Source organism: Chelonus insularis, unplaced genomic scaffold, assembly GCF_013357705.1.
Source record: "Chelonus insularis isolate UGA/USDA-ARS -01 unplaced genomic scaffold, ASM1335770v1 contig_146_pilon, whole genome shotgun sequence".
Lineage (NCBI taxonomy): Eukaryota > Metazoa > Arthropoda > Insecta > Hymenoptera > Braconidae > Chelonus > Chelonus insularis.
Genome location: NW_023276387.1, coordinates 1,387,118 through 1,402,060, shown reverse-complemented (window position 1 = coordinate 1,402,060; position 14,943 = coordinate 1,387,118). Strand labels below are relative to the sequence as shown.

Here is a 14,943-nt window from a genome sequence, read left to right as displayed (position 1 = left end):
AAGCATGATCGTCAATCTAGTAAATTCTACTTGGTTGACATCAAAATTCCCCTGTCAAGTTGGTAGTCCTGCAGCAAAGGGTAGAACTCTAGTCAAAAATGATGATAAAATGATTGACTTTTGTTTGGAATTCTTCTTCTAAAGCAATGACTTGGCAGTTTAGAGTTGAAAGGTATATAGATTATTGTCAGATTATTGAAAAATGTTTTTGGAAAATAAATCCTTTGATATTCTTGCTGTTGTCATGTTGGCAAGTCTCTGGAGAGTTATGGGATCAAGTCTCTAGGGATTTTATGTCATCTTGAAGGTCTTGGAGATTGAAGAGTTACCAACTGTACTAATATTGTTGTGTAATAAATTTTTCTAAGGATGTTTATTGTTTATAAAAATTAATAATTCAAGATAATCATATAATTAATTAATTAAACAATTTTTTTTTAAATTAAAAAAATGTTTTCTGATGGTTTTTAATTGGTGTTTAGACATTTTGAGATGAGAAAATACTGTCAGTTGGAGAAAATAGTTGAGTATTAGCTACAGTTTAGAATAAAAATAACAAAATCAATGTCCACTTCAGCACACACTAATAAATGCATTTGTTTAGTCAGTGTTTCCGGACGGAAACGTTATTGTAAATCCCTTGAGAAAAGTGGTAAATGATATATAAGTATTTTTTGAGTGTGTTTAAGATGAAAAGAGAGAAAAAAGGGAAGAAGGAAGTAAGGAAAATAGACTGAGGTATAGAAAGAACAGAAAAAAAAAAAGAAAAACATTTGGACTTCTTCCCACCCTCTTGAACTTTCGATCGCAAAACTTTCACACGGGCGTGTCATATGTGGAGATGGACCTGCAACCTTTACCCTCTTGTGCTACACCATCCGGTCATTTTTACTCCTACTCACTCCCTGGACACATTTCAACCACATATATTTTCTCAGGAAAGGGATGCTAGCCCTCAATAAATACAGAAAATTATCACTTCTTTTATCCTTTGAAAATATTTTTTTTCCAATACTAATGGCTTTGGAAAGCAAATTCTTTTTTGTGCAGATTTCCAAATTATTTAGGGTTATGTCACCAATAGTATCCAGCATAATATTTTTAGATAAAAATTCAAAACATTCAGGTACACTGAAAATAGAGATTGTTGATGCTTAGGAAGGTTTATTAACTGTTAAAAAATATTTTTTAAGACCCACCAAATCTTTTCAATTGCTATCAAATATCATTCAACTAGTACAATCGATACTTGATCATATTTTTATGTTATGATCACTTACAATCAACGTAAAATGAAGGTTAACTTTAATTTTATTTCTATTTAAGTTCATTAAACTAATGCACAAGAGTTTCACCATCAAATTAATTGTTTCACTGTGTTATAGAGGTTATGTTTGATGCTTTGATCGATTTGAGAACAGGTGGCGCTGCAAACTACGCGTCTATTTGTTAGAAAATATTTGATGACTACAAAATAACTAATTTTATTGCAACCAAAGGTTTTTTAATGTTAAAAAAAATTTTTTATTTGACTATTTCAAAAATAATTTCCATTATTGATCACAAAAGCAGATTTATCGTTTAAAAATGAATTTTTCTAGCGCTTTAAATATTGGAAAATAAAAAAGGCTGAGAGAGTTGAAAAAAAAATTTTTTTTAGTTGATAGAAAGTGACTTATAAAGAAATAGAGAAATAAATTAGATGAAAAATAGTCATCTAGACTTGTTCAAGTGTCCCAGAGTCGTCTGGAGTCGATAATACATGTATTAGAAAGCCCAATGACATAAGAAGAATGTCCACACACCCCCTTACCATACGCCCGAATCGAATTGTCAGGTCCTTTTCTGGTCTTTTTTCCCCAATTCTTCGTCCTTTTCTTTAACTAAAAGTCACTGTATGTACTCCTTAGTCGTAGTTCTCAGTTAACAGGAAGCGATAAATTTTCGAGGACCATCTTTGATGGTCTACTAAACGTCTAACGTCTAAACTAAGAGGCCAACCCCCGCGTATACTGCATCAATTTTTAGGTCGTATGGTTACATCCACCCTCATTCTTTATACATCTTTACAAATAATGCGAATGATAGAAGAAGGGATATGGATAGGCAAACAGTGTTTGGCTTTTCTCGAGGAAAATAACAAAAAATAGATATAAATAATATGGGGTTGCTTGAGAAAAATTATTTAAGTTGTATTACAACATGGTGTTTTTCCCTTGAAGAATTTTTTTTTCTTATTTCTAAGAAAAAAAAGATTTTTAAAATTACAATATACACAATATTATAAAATTTAGTTATAAAATATTTAATTATTACCGACTGAGCAAAGCCTAGAAATAAATATTCAAATTTGTTATATTTAGTATTAAATCATTTGGCGGATTTTGACACTTCCGGTTGTCAGAAAAGGCTTACATGGTAGTGTTTGAGATCGGAAATTTCCTGCTCTACATGATAAAACTGGAATTAGATTTTTATCATCATTATTTTACTTACAATTAATTTTTAAACACAAGTAACTCGATTGCACTGAAAATTAAAATTTTTAAAAACTACCTCGAGGTTTACTAATTTTTTTCATGACTTCCGGTAATCGAAAATGGCTTATATGGTAGTGTTTAAGATCGGAAATTTTCCGCTCTATACGATGAAACTAGAATGAGATTTTTATCATCATTAGTTTACTCACAATTAATTTTTAAACATAGCCAATTGAATTACACTAAAAGTGAAAATTAAAAAAACAATTGTTCTGAGTTTTTATTAATTTTTTTCATGACTTCCGGTTATCAAAAATGGCTTGTATCATAGTGTTTTGGCTCGAGCACAATCTGCTCTACAAAATGCAATGCTTATTTAATCACAACCTAATGGTCTTCCCTCTTAAACTCGTGTTAAAAAATTCCATAGTCATAGTTTTCCTCTATATTCCAAGTTCAGCTGGATTTGATATAAATATATAATACACAAGAATAAATTTGATTCCCTCATGACCATCAAGATGAAAAACTAGGCCTGATGTTACCCAACGTAAGCCTGGGAAAAATTTAAATGAATAGTTTTTGTGCAATTTTAGATTTAAGATGTAAAAAGGATGGTCGATGGGTAACCCCTCGGTAAAATCGATTATTCCTAGTTTACGAAAAATTTTCAATACATTTATATAATAATAAAGATCTTAAGGACACATACGTAACCTTTGGAGAGTGATCGACATTGACCGTGGGACCCAATTCATCCCTTTCTAGTGCGTCCACATGTTTGACTAAGGCCCAATTCATTTGAATAGGATCCTACCATAGTCGTGGGAGTTTTAACGCAATTCTTACCAATATATAATATTTTTTGTCATTTTATTTTTCTTGACGACGCAACCCTTCTTTTCAAATGTCATTGATCCTCATAAAAGAATCATGATACATCAAAATATTAGTGTGGGAAATTTTGAGATTTATTTAATAGTTTCTTTGTTGCATCATTTCAATAATTAAGTAATTTTAAAATTTAAAAAAAAAAAGAACTTGGTGTTTTTATATTTAACATAAATGTAGCTTTCGATTAAAAGAAAGAACACTTCAGAAAGTTTATTTGTTGATAAGCTACAATTAATTGTTTAAAAAATAATGGTACTTTTGATATAAACAATTAAATATCTAGAGAACCATAAGTCGTAGAGAGTTGAGACTAGTCTCATTTTATTCCTCATGAAATTCTCTAAAAATTATCTTTTATATGTTTTAATTTCCGATGCATTGTTTTCAAGATATTTAATAAAAAAGGAAGCTATTTGTTTATAAACAAAAAAGCACATTTGTCCATGTCATCACAAATTCATACTGATGAAAAGACAAAGAAGATGATTAGAAAGATGAGGAAAGTAAAATGAAGCTGGAGGTATTTCGAGCACTATGATAAACTAGGAGTAATTTAGGAAGTACCAGAGGATGCAAAAGTAGGTACAGTGATGATAGAAAGTATGTAGGTATGGCGCTAAAATATATATCTCTTGATGCACGTGGTTGTAAACATGACTGATGTATAATATACTGGACCACTGTAGCTTCCCACGGGGCAGGATGCAGGTAGACCACAAACGGATCTCTACTGGATCGAGTTTCACAATTAACAAATATTACGTTACTAGAACTGACCACTGGATTTTATATATGAATAGAGGGATACTCTATTTGTATGATATTCGGGAGCAGAACCCGTAAAAATTTGGTTTCCGGTAGTAGGAAATTTTTTTCTTATGATTTTATATAAAAACAGTGGAATAATGGGGTGCTCTAGAATCTTCCTGATTCTTAATACGCAATAGAAGCGTCAGAAAAAATTTATTTAAGTCCTTGAGATGTTTTAACATCAGTTGAAATTATTTTAATACAACTATTGAACAATAAATAGTGAATAGCTATCAGATGTATTCAAATAAATGAAAAAAGATGCAGGTAATGGCAATAGAAGTGCAATATTAACTTTATTATAGCAAAAAAATTTTTTTTTAACGTATTATTTCTGCAGAAAAACTTTGGTGACAATATTACCGCACGGCGTTCGGTAATGGGATTATTCCTGACTTCATTATCCTAACCGTTTAATGAAATGTAAGCGTTATGAAGAATAAAAAATTGTTCTATTACTGAGATTCTCACATAATTTGCTCAAAAAAATGATTTAGAACAGATACTTTTAGGTTAAAATGTCGGAATGACATTATTTCCTCACTGCGTTTAGTAATAAAATCATTTCTTTTATTTAATAATTGTTCTATTATTGAGATTCTTACACAATTTTCTCAACAAAATGATTCAAAACAAATATTCATAGGTTAAAATGCTGCAATAATATTATTCCCTCACTCTTCCCTAACCTCAAAATTAAAGCCAATGAATAAAAAGAAGCATTTACAAAATTAAATAATTTTAAATGATTTATTTCAATTAATTCTTCTAAAAAGGAAGCATTTACATACCTTTAGCATAATCACCGTTGTATTAATTTAATTGAGGGTAATTTCCACCCCCTTATCATGCACTCAAAACGTACTTTATCACGTCAGCATACTGAATATTCTAATTAAATATTTTTTAAATTATTTCCAGGGGTTTGTGAGTGATTTAATTTAATTTAAAGAGAAACATAGACCACTAGGATGCTTATGAAATAAATGATATCATTTAATTGGAAAGAAGGACATGAAAGGGTTTATGTTTTATCGCAAATTGATTTACATTCAAATACATTATTTTAGATAAAATTGGGTCAGTTTAATACTCTTGAAACGTAAGTGTTTAAGCTCAGCATTTGGCTTTGAAGTGTTGCTAAACCTTTTCCTTTTCAAATCAGAACAGGAGCCAAAAAGTTACTCCCCAAGGACTCTCCACAGGATAGATCCTTCATTCAATTTCTCTGCTTAGGATTGAAGCTTGCTTTTAACCCTAAATTGAACATCCTAGGGGTGTTTTAGTGGACTTTCTATTAATTTTTAATTTTTTCTTTCCTTTAAAACACTAGATATCCAAGGAATTGATTTTCAAAAAGCTCTAGAGACCATAAAAATGATCAAATTCCGATCATCCATAGCTCATTTTAAAGCTTATCGTCTCTACTTTAATATCCCGTTGCTGAAAAAATTTTATCTCCATTCTAACACCCTGGAAAAAATTAACAAAGAGATCATTCATTCGGTAATGAATGATGGACTTTGGAAGAAGCTTTCAATTTAATCTAGAAAATAAAATCTTTGGAGATCGGTAGAGTCATGACGATCGTGACGATCTAGAGTTTAGTCACGCATTAAAAAGATTCGTTCCATAGGACTATTATGGATTCTTCTCTTGAGACGATTTTAGGCAGTGGCAAATAATGAATGCGGTTTTGGTAACTCTTTTAGAATTTTTGACATCAAAAATGGAGTCTCAAGCACGTTTTTGACATCTTTATATTGACAAATTAATGATTTGCAACCACCTGACATGACAAAAAAAGCCCAAGAAAATATCTTAAACTCAAAATTTAACATTACAGGGCAAAATGGGATACCAATAATCAATACTTTTATTTCCATTTATTTATTTATTTTTTAAAACTTTTAATTAATAATTAAAAAAAATTTTTCTTTGAAATCTAGATGAACTTCTGGGTGGCTTGAGTTCTTTAACGTACCGAAAAATCGTAGATCGTTAGGGCCTGAAAGGCGGTCAATGTAAAAGACGTAAAAGAAGTTAAAGCTAAAGGGCAAAAGTATAGAGACTCGCGGCAAACTAACCGGTCAGTTTGACCCACATTTTTCAGACAATGAAGTAGAAAACTGGCCAGGACATCTTGTCTACGCAGATGTCGTTTGTACAACACAAACGCAATTTTTCATTTTTTCCCCTATACTAGTGATTTTCCTAAACAATTTTTTTTTTCTATTCCTCAGCGTCTTGAAAGCGTGTTCAAGAGATTGATGTTAATTTCGTCGAATGAGAAATGATTTTATATTCTATTATGCACCAATTTTGATTTTTATCAAGTTTACGCTTGTCGAATGGTCAAGAGAATTAAGTCAATTGTTATAAAATGATAAAGCAAGCGAGAATAGTTTGGATTGTGGCACGTTCTTGTATTTATATCGTGTAACATAGTGGACATATAGAGCGTGCGATACGACCTTATTCGAACGCCAGATGCTTACCGATGAGTCAGAGATACTTGGTAATTTGCGAAACCACCATCATCAATAATCATCCCTTATTATTATATTCATTCTTTCCGACTGACGATGATGGCACTTTTTGTTGAAATTATCACTCAATTATATTATTTAATATGGCCTTCTATTTTAACGGTTGCAATCTAAATAAAAAATTTTTTTTGACGGTCAAATTACCAAGCAGTTTAGTGAAAAATTTAAGTTGGGATTTTATTTTTTGTTTTATGCACAACGAAAGAAGGGTAAGGTGGAACGCAGGTGATTTATTAATAAATTAATAAATATTAATGAATTTAAATAAGTTAATGAATAAAAAGCATCGTAAGTGATTTTCAATTTTTATTAATAATAAAAAATAAATAATTTAATAATAGTTAATAATGTTTTATTGCAATTATAAAAGTCTTATATATGTTGGTAATAATTTCTAGAAAAAAATTTATAAATTCAGCAATTTACTTTATATTTAATATTCAATATCAGTATGAGGATATAAGTTTTTTTTTAATGGATTTATTGTACGTGTATTTTGATATTCCAATTTAAGAAATTGGTCTAAGGTTTAAAAAATTAATGCATGCAGTAATAAATTCAAAAATATTTAACGAAAAAAAATAATAAGAAGGTGAACTAGCATGCATAGAGCATGAGGAAAAGCATATAATGCTTTAAGATGATGATCGTCATAGTGCTCGTGTTACTTTTGAACTGAATCTTCCTCTTTTTCAATTCAAGGAAGAGATGAGTTGGACCGTTCTCGTTTTACTTATGGAATCACGAGGCCAAAAAAGGATTTGCAGAAATTCAAAACCGGTATGACGTAACAATGGCGATCTGTCCGACCTTTTTATTATTTTCCCTAGACTCCTTTCCGCCCTCAATGTGTGGACGTTTATCTGGACATTTCATCTGTAGATATTTTCTTTTTTCCTGCTGATTTTTTCTCTTTTGCTCCCTTCATTTCCCTCTTGATCTCTTTCTATCGTTTCTTTATCTCCCTTGTCGATTTTTTTCCTCGATTCTTTTCTTTTTTCGTTTTTCATGGTTACGTAAAAGGTGGTCCAGTTTCTTTTATTTAGTTGATGCGTAGGTAAGGTATTCTTCAATGCATGCATGTTGTAAAAATTCATGTTGAAGCTTAGACGAGTAATTTTCGTGAAGGAAAATTTTTTTTGAGATTAAATAAGCATTGCATTTTGTAGAGCAGATTGTGCTCGATCCAAAACACTATGATACAAGCCATTTTTGATAACCGGAAGTCATGAAAAAAATTAATAACAACTCAGAACAAATGTTTTTTCAATTTTCACTTTTAGTGTGATTCAATTGGTTATATTTAAAAATTAATTGTGAGTAAACTAATGATGATAAAAATTTCATTCTAGTTTCATCGTATAGAGCGGAAAATTTCCGATCTTAAACACTACCATATAAGCCATTTTCGATTACCGGAAGTCATGAAAAAAATTAGTAAACCTCGAGGTAATTTTTAAAAATTTTAATTTTCAGTGCAATCGAGTTACTTGTGTTTAAAAATTAATTGTAAGTAAAATAATGATGATAAAAATCTAATTCCAGTTTTATCATGTAGAGCAGAAAATTTCCGATCTCAAACACTACCATCTAAGCCTTTTCTGACAACCGGAAGTGTCAAAATCCGCCAAATAATTTAACACTAAATATAACAAATTTGAATATTTATTTCTAGGCTTTGCTCAGTCAGTAATTATTAAATATTTTATTACTAAATGTAAAATAATGATGATAAAAATCTAATTCCAGTTTCATCATGTAGAGCAGGAAATTTCCGATCGCACACACTACCATATAAGCCTTTTTTAAACACTAGAGCCGTGGTAAAATAATTTTTAAAACAACAAACATGAATAAATAAATTTGTTTATTAGCCTCTTCTATTTTTCTTTATTACAGATGACGTGAAAATATAGCGTTACACAATTATTTATCTTGTACTCAACTTCACATGGTGTAGAAAGTATAATAATCTGTCATTTTCCCTAGCTTCATCCCCTCACATTTTCCATGACACGTCTGTGTGTGATGCAGGGGTCGCGTGCACTACGCAATTATCCTATATGAGACTAAAGCAAGAGCGTTTGTTTCATTTCTCTATTTCATTTTACGCGCCTTGGAAAAGCATAAATGCGTTATTATCTCGTATTCTTCCTTTTTTTTTCTCTCTATATTCTAAACCATATCATGTGTGGAGTCTCAATATATATCGAGTAGTCCTACTAACATCATGTTGATCGCGTGCACAACTTGGGGGTGAGTCACGATGAGTTACTTTCAACCCCTCTTCCAATTTATGCCATCTTTAATATCTCCTAGGTATCAAGTTTTACGGAAAAATTATGATCCACATCATTCAGACATTTTTCATCATTTTTAATATTAAAACTAGACTAATATTGATCAGTTTCATTTACAAATAATGAATTGTTAATTTTTGGTTCTACAATTAATTTAAAAGTTCAAACAAATCATTTGTTAATTGATAGTTTTAAGTTTCCATTTCTATCAGCAATCTCCATGAGTGGCTTAAATTTTTTTTCTAATGTTATCGTCAACGACCATATCATGCTGAAAATACCAGTTCTCGTCTGATCACTGAAGTCAAGCAGCATTGAGCGTGGTTAGTACTTGGATGGGTGACCGCTTGGGAACACCACGTGTTGTTGACATCTTTTTTTTTTTTCTTATTGTTTTTCAATAAGTAAACATAATTAATCAGAAAAAAATTAAAATTAATTTAAAAATTCAAACACACCATTGGTACTTTATACTTTTAAGTTATCACTTCTATCAACAGTCTCTATGACTGCCTGACAATTTTTTTAAATTTTATTTTCACTGAATTTCCTGATAGAAAGCTGCTTGTTGGGCAAAAGAATTATTTAAACTCCAACTGGAGAAGAAAGAGATTAAAAATTCCGGAAGCTGTGTTGAAGGATATAGTCTTGAATAATACGTAGTTTCATTTAAAATCTCTGTTTGGTTACAAACAGCTCCATTTCTCTCGGGAGATTAAAGGATTAGGTGTAAGGAGTAATACGGTTGAATAAGCCGCCAATAACCGGAAGAACAAAAGACTTTGTGGATTCTTAAGACATTTTTTTGTAGCAACCGAAGCATATTATATTCACCGACCTTATTCACAAATAGGACAATCTTTCGTCACTAAAGAAAAATGAGTAAAATAGAAAATAGAGGAAATGGAGAGAAAAAAAAGAAGCTGACGCCAAGGTATGGAATAGAAGTTAGCTTAAATTCACCTACGCTCCAGTACGTGATGAGGAAGGGATTGTGGTACACTTTAATACCCTTTCACTGTCACCTAAGCTCTTCTAATGACACCATGTCTCCAGACAATGATGAGTTGCATCTGTGGGAGATCTGCGGATAGTTTTGGAGACCCTAGTCTGACTTGGAGATTGTTGGAATAAATATCAAGAATTTGATGACCAATAAATAGACTTCTAGAAGAGTTCATTGTTGATCTGAGGTATTGGATCATGAAGGAGTTGATAATAAAGTCATCATGGTCACTTTGTTGGACCAGGAATTGGTCACTCTTGCTTTCCATGAACATAAGAATTGACTTTAGTTGATGATAACTCCAGATAGTTCATTAAAACTCTAGCAGAAAGCAAGACTGGTTCATTCCTGGTCCAACATTGGTTAGATTATTCTAGTGTTGGACCAGTCTTGCTTTTATCTAGGATGCGTGCTGAATTATAGAAGTTTCATTCAGTTGGTCCAACTTAATCTCCATCAAAATGATCATGATAATTTTATTACCAACTCCAAGATGTTTCAATACCTCAGATCAGCAATTAATCCTTTTCGTGGTCTATGTAGTGATCATCATTGCTATCCTAGTCTTGGCTAACAATTATTGAAACTAAAACATTTCCACCATGTTCTTAATCATCAAACAAAGGATGATCTGTAGTTTGCAGATCACATTTTCTAAGTCAAACTTTTATGATCTCCAACAATCATCATCTCCATCAAAGAAAAAGACCTTTTTCCGAGATTCAAAAGCATTTATTTACAGAAAGAAAATAATCTACGTTGTAAAATGAAGCTTTTCTTATTTCCCAGAGTCTCTGGTGTCAAATTAATTTAAATGAAACTGTGTCACACACGTAAATACACGTTTGAGAATTATTAGATGTGAGGTCAAGGGTTGGCCATCTGGCAGGATGAGAAAATTTAGGGAGAAGTTGGTTATTATAGGTATATACGTAAACGAGAGTAATCCTAGCAAGACTGGACATTAGGTTTAGTATGAGTAAAAGAGAACCAAGGGTTTTTGTACGTTGGTAATACTTTTATGTCAGTATGGAATCACCTCGTATAGTGAGTTAGGGGAGGGTGTGGTGAGCATGACGACTGGACCTTACACATTGGGGTGATGTTACATCAAGGGGTGAAAGGTCCAGAGATGTTTTTATGCCAATGCAATGGCCGACGACGCCATTGTGTCCTTCTATACCACCAACAGTTGATGTTGTTGATAACAAAAATGTTAGTTTTGATTAAAAATAATTTTTTTCTCTTCTAAAATCTTTCTATCTGTTGGTGAGTTGATGGTTATGAGGTCTAGATTAATCACAAATTCCTTGAGGAATTATTTTTAGTAATATTATTTAATTAATGGACTATTTTTAGATAATAACTATCAGGCATATTAAGCAAGAGGAAGCATGGTGTTAAGAGAAAAAAAGTTGAGACAGAAAAGTTACACATATTGAGGAGAGCATATGAAAGAAAAATTACTAGGGGTTTTTGAGTAGGAGGGAATATCATGAGGGAAAAAATGTTAACGCCTGTAGAATATGTAGGTTAATAGTTTTTCTTCAAGACTAAAAATACACATCCTCACGATAACTAATAAATAATTTTATTTTTTACAATAATTAAGAAGAACAAAATTTTTTTCTTTACCAAAAGAAAAAAAAAAACGATCTTTAGAAATGGGGTAAAATTACCAAAACAAAAAATTGTTGAGCATGAAATGTGAATTATATTATTACAATTACATAATAAATACAGGGTGTCCATAACACTAGAGATATCCTAGGTTAACAATATTTTGTGTAAGATCAATTTATTCTGCTTTTTTATTGAAGACTTACCTTAAAAAAAAAAAAAAACCTGTATATATATTTATTTAAATGGAACAATTACCATCTAGAATAATCCCTGCTCTAAATATGTCCAGAAAAAGAGGGTCAGATGAAAAGGGATGAGAAAATTGCGTCATAGGTACTCGATTTTCTCATAATAAAATCGAGGAATCGGCAAGAAAATGGGCCTGGTTTGTGTGAGAAAAGGACATAAAAGATATATCTTTAAAGGTTTAGTTCGGGTCGATCGCCAGTTGCACAATCGGCAACGCGTATTCCTGGAATCGCTTCTCGCTTTTAACAATAAACGTCTGGCCCACGTCCTCCTCAGCACCATCAGGTAAAAGCCACTTTGAATACGCATAACGATCATTCATTGTCGTTTCAATGCACACACCATCAATCCCTGTGTGGGGGTTTTATTCCAACCTATTTACCTCTAAAAATCATCAAAAAAATTTTACCAATCTCGATCGTTTTTGTGATGCAACCGATTTCCGATATAGAATTTATTGATTGATATTTTTTATTCGCATTTATTTATTTATAAAAATTAATTTTGGCCTCCTTATTTGAAACCACTAGTGTTTTTTTTTTAATTTTATTTTATTGGAGCTAATTAAATTAATGTCTTAGAATTTAAATTAGATAATAATATTGAATGGAATCCTTATAATATTATAATCCTATTGATTATAATCCAACTGTTGTTTAGTATTTTATTTTTGAACTTCTAATAGTAATCTAATACTCATCAACACCTTCTGCTTATTAGATTCTGCACATTCGGGGCATTGGCTTCATCATACATTTTCCAAGAAAATTAATTTTTTTCACTGCATTATACTCTACACCAACTGTTCATTCTATTAAAAATACCTCATTTTATATATACAATTAATTTTTAATAAATAATTAAGTAATGATTTGTAAAAGAAATGAATTTTTGATGAAAATAGTCAACAGTCTCTTGTGTTTAGGAATTTTTTTCTGACACTTCCGGTGCTTGAAAATGGATTACATTGGAGTGTTTGAGATCGCCAATCGGGTGATCTAGATGATCCAATAGTTGTTGATTAGCTAAAAAATTTATTACTCATCATAATTGAATAAATAAATGATGATAAATAAATGGAATTTTGGATGAAATGAATGATAGCAGTTTCTGATGTTTATGAATTTTTTTCTCACACTTCCGGTGCTTGAAAATGGGTTGTATTGGAGTGTTTGAGATCGCCAATCGGGTGATCTAGATGATCCAATAATTTTTCACTGGCAAAAAAATTTTCCCTAGCCGGCAGATTAATTTAAATCACTTCACCCCTTACCACGAAGAAAATCTCCAAAACTGTGTACTTTTCTCCAGATATCCAATTTCCTCCACTGAATCCAACCTTTTAACTCTAAAATATCCTTCAATCAATGACTCCATTGGTATCCTAAAAATCAACAACAACCCCCGTTACCTCATCAATTACCACCCCCTTTTCATTAATTTTTTATTCACAAAACATTTTAACATTTGGAGTACAAGCAGCTGGTGTAATTGGTGAGATCTTCAGTGGAGTATGATCAAAAGAAATATTGGATTTCTGCTAAGGGTTGTGTTATAGAGGGGTGAGTGATGGGTGGACAAGGGGTAAAAGGAAATGAGGGAAGTTAGAGAGGGTGTAAGTATATACGAGAGAAGACTTCCATCTTTCTACGATAATTTCCTCGAATGAGATAAGCTATCCCCAGCTAAAAACCTAGAGGGTTCCAACCCTCTCGTCGTTATTCGTTATATGGACGCGTCGCGAGGGGGTTGTATCGGAGGGTTAACTTTATTTCTCTGTTCTATCCCTATAGTTTTGTGTAGTATACGTGAATGAAACTGACCGCGGCCATTGGACAACCAACTCTAACTCTTCAATGTGCTAGACTGATCAATAAATCGTTCTTGCAACCACCACGGGACCACCAACAACCCCTCGAAGACACCCCCCTTCTTCCTACTCTGAATAACGACCACTTCTATATATACATCCAGTGTATATTCACTTACATTGCCTTCCTACTCTCCTCTCCTCTCTTTCATCCTCTTGTTTAGTGAGGGGGTGGCCAAGGGGTCTTTTGTATTCTCGTCTTTGTTTTGTAGAGCATACAAGAAAAATGGCGGGAAAAAGTTTTTCTTATAACAGTGGAATATGAGAGGAAGGCAAAAAAGGAGAAAACTTTTTCGAGAATCCATTAAAAGTTTTGGCCACTTTTTGGTTTTGTTTGGGAAAAAAGCTTGATGAATTATTAAAGGTGAAATTTAGTCATTTGAGGTGTCCCTTTTCCTACGGTTTTAGAGGGTGGTTTTACTCACTAATAAGACCGAGAGAACATTAAGTTGTAAAAGTTATTAATTAATTTAAAACAAAAAATTGGACTACATTTCGTTTCTAATGGAGAATTAATTATTTTTAGTCAGAGGAAAATTTATTTAATTATGGAAATACCAGTGTATTTGATTAATTATATTTTAATGGCGTCGATAATAATATTCTAACTTCTTACTTTAAAAAAAAATGTTAATTAAAAAAGGAAATTAAAACCACACCTCGTTCAGTAGAGAAATCATTAATGTTTAGTCTTTTAAAAATTAATTGTGAGGAAACTAATAATGATAGAAGTTAAATAAGACCAGGATCATAGAGAGCAGATTATGCTCGATCAAAAACACTGCAATACAACTTATTTTGGATAACCGGAAGTCATAAAAAAAATTAATAAACAATTTTTTAAAATTTTGACTTTTCGGTCAGATCATGTAGTTGTATTTAAAAATTAATTGTGAGTAAACTAATAATGATAAAAATCTAATTCCAAGTGCATCATGTAGAGCAGAAAATTCTCGATCTCTCACACTGCAATACAACCCATTTTCGATAACCGGAAGTGGTAAAAAAAATTTCCAAAAGCTTCAAAGAGTTTTTCAAATTTTTTACAGTAAATGCAAGTAAGACAGTTGTGTTTAAAAATTAATTGTGAACAAACTAATATCGATATCGATTAAATACCAATTGCATGTTATAGAGCGGGAAATTTCTGATTTTCAACACT

At 31.6% G+C, this 14,943-nt stretch overlaps 1 long non-coding RNA gene and 1 other non-coding gene across 2 annotated transcripts in view; both read left to right on the top strand.

Annotated features, from left to right (window-relative positions):
• The window catches only part of LOC118063652 (uncharacterized), a 56,011-nt gene that overhangs the window by 38,592 nt on the left and 2,476 nt on the right, over nucleotides 1-14,943 (top strand). The gene's annotated exons all lie outside the window — the stretch shown is intronic.
• Nucleotides 9,287-9,405, top strand: LOC118063778 (5S ribosomal RNA). The gene has a single exon (XR_004689968.1). It is a non-coding gene; the product is annotated as a 5S ribosomal RNA (ribosomal RNA).